This window comes from Tamandua tetradactyla, chromosome 14, assembly GCF_023851605.1.
Source record: "Tamandua tetradactyla isolate mTamTet1 chromosome 14, mTamTet1.pri, whole genome shotgun sequence".
NCBI lineage: Eukaryota > Metazoa > Chordata > Mammalia > Pilosa > Myrmecophagidae > Tamandua > Tamandua tetradactyla.
Genome location: NC_135340.1, coordinates 76285450 through 76288277, shown reverse-complemented (window position 1 = coordinate 76288277; position 2828 = coordinate 76285450).

Genomic DNA, 2828 nt, shown 5'->3' with positions numbered 1-2828 from the left:
CTTACCCTATTTCTCTCTCCTGATGGTCTCTATTACCGACGACATATTTCAAGTTTATTCACTAATGTCAGTTCATATCAGTGAGTCCATACAGTATTTGTCCTTTAGTTTTTGGCTAGTCTCACTCAGCATAATGTTCTCAAGGTCCATCCATGTTGTTACATACTTCAAAAGTTTATTCTGTCTTAAAGCTGTATAATATTCCATCGTATGTATATACCACAGTTTGTTTAGCCACTCATCTGTTGATGGACATTTTGGCTGTTTCTATCTCTTTGCAATTGTAAATAATGCTGCTATAAATATTGGCGTGCAAGTGTCCGTTTGTGTCTTTGCCCCGAAGTCCTCTGAGTAGATACCTAGCAATGGTATTGCTGGATCATATGGCAATTCTATATTCATCTTTTTGAGCTGCCTTCCACAGTGGTTGCACCATTTGACATTCCCACCAACAGTGGATAAGTGTGCCTCTTTCTCCACATCCTCTCCAGCACTTGTCATTTTCTGTTTTGTTGATAATGGCCGTTCTGGTGGGTGTGAGATGATATCTCATTGTGGTTTTGATTTGCATTTCTCTAATGGCCAGGGACATTGAGCATCTCTTCATGTGCCTTTTGGCCATTTGTATTTACTCTTCTGAGAAGTGTCTGTTCAAGTCTTTTTCCCATTTTGTTATTGGATTGGCTGTCTTTTTGTTGCTGAGTTGAACAATCTCTTTATAAATTCTGGATACTAGACCTTTATCTGATATGTCATTTCCAAATATTGTCTCCCATTGTGTAGGCTGTCTTTTTACTTTCTACTTTTTACTTTTTCTTTTGATGAAGTTCTTTGATGCACAAAAGTGTTTACTTTTGAGGAGCTCCCATTTATTTATTTATTTCTTCAGTGCTCTTGCTTTAGGTGTAATGTCCATAAAACCACCTCCAATTATAAGATTTATAAGTTATCTCCCTATATTTTCCTCTAACTGTTTTATGGTCTTAGACCTAATGTTTAGATCTTTGATCCATTTTGAGTTAACTTTTGTATAGGGTGTGAGATACGGGTCCTCTTTCATTCTTTTGCATATGGATATCCAGTTCTCTAGGCACCATTTATTGAAGAGACTGTTCTGTCCCAAATGAGTTGGCTTGACTGCCTTATCAAAGATCAAATGTCCATAGATGAGCGGGTCTATATCTGAGCACTCTATTCTATTCCATTGGTCGATATATCTATCTTTATGCCAGTACCATGCTATTTTGACCACCTTGGCTTCATAATATGCCTTAAAGTCAGGCAGCATGAGACCTCCAGCTTCATTTTTTTTCCTCAAGATACTTTTAGCAATTCAGGGCACCCTGCCCTTCCAGATGAATTTGCTTATTGGTTTTTCTATTTCTGAAAAGTAAGTTGTTGGGATTTTGATTGGTATTGCATTGAATCTGTAAATCAATTTAGGTAGAGTTGACATCTTAACTATATTTAGTCGTCCAATTCATGAACATGGTATGCCCTTCCATCTATTTAGGTCTTCTGTGATTTCTTTTAATAGTTTCTTGTACTTTTCTTTGTATAGGTCTTTTGTCTCTTTAGTTAAATTTATTCCTAAGTATTTTATTCTTTTAGTTGAAATTGTAAATGGAATTCGTTTCTTGATTTCCCCCTCAGATTGTTCATTACTAGTGTATAGAAACGCTACAGATTTTTGAATGTTGATCTTGTAACCTGTCACTTTGCTGTACTCGTTTATTAGTTCTAATAGTTTTGCTGTGGATTTTTCAGGGTTTTCGACGTATAGTATCATATCATCTGCAAACAGTGATAGTTTTACTTCTTCCTTTCCAATTTTGATGCCTTGTATTTCTTTTTTTGTCTAATTGCTCTGGCTAGAACTTCCAACACGATGTTGAATAACAGTGGTGATAGTGGACATCCTTGTCTTGTTCCTGATCTTAGGGGGAAAGCTTTCAGTTTTTCCCCATTGAGGATGATATTAGCTGTGGGTTTTTCATATATTCCCTTTATCATTTTAAGGAAGTTCCCTTGTATTCCTATCCTTTGAAGTGTTTTCAACAGGAAAAGATGTTGAATCTTGTCAAATGCCTTCTCTGAATCAATTGAGATGATCATGTGATTTTTCTGCTTTGATTTGTTGATATGGTGTATTACATTAATTGATTTTCTTATGTCAAACCATCCTTGCATACCTGGGATGAATCCTACTTGGTCATGATGTATAATTCTTTTAATGTGTTGCTGGATTCGATTTGCTAGAATTTTGTTGAGGATTTTTGCATCTATATTCATTAGAGAGATTGGTCTGTAGTTTTCTTTTTTTGTAATATCTTTGCCTGGTTTTGGTATGAGGGTGATGTTGGCTTCATAGAATGAATTCAGTAGCTTTCCCTCCACTTCAATTTTTTTGAAGAGTTTGAGCAGGGTTGGTACTAATTCTTTCTGGAATGTTTGGTAGAATTCACATGTGAAGCCGTCTGGTCCTGGACTTTTCTTTTTGGAAAGCTTTTTAATGACTGATTCAATTTCTTTGCTTGTGATTGGTTTGTTGAGGTCATCTATTTCTTCTTGAGTCAAAGCTGGTTGTTCATGCCTTTCTAGGAAGTTGTCAATTTCATCTACATTGTTGTATTTATTAGCGTAAAGTTGTTCATAGTATCCTGTTATTACCTCCTTTATTTCTGTGAGGTCTCTGGTTATGTCTCCTCTTCAATTTCTGATCTTATTTATTTGCATCCTCTCTCTTCTTCTTTTTGTCAGTCTTGCTAAGGGCCCATCAATCTTATTGATTTTCTCATAGAACCAACTTCTGGTTTTATTGATTTTCT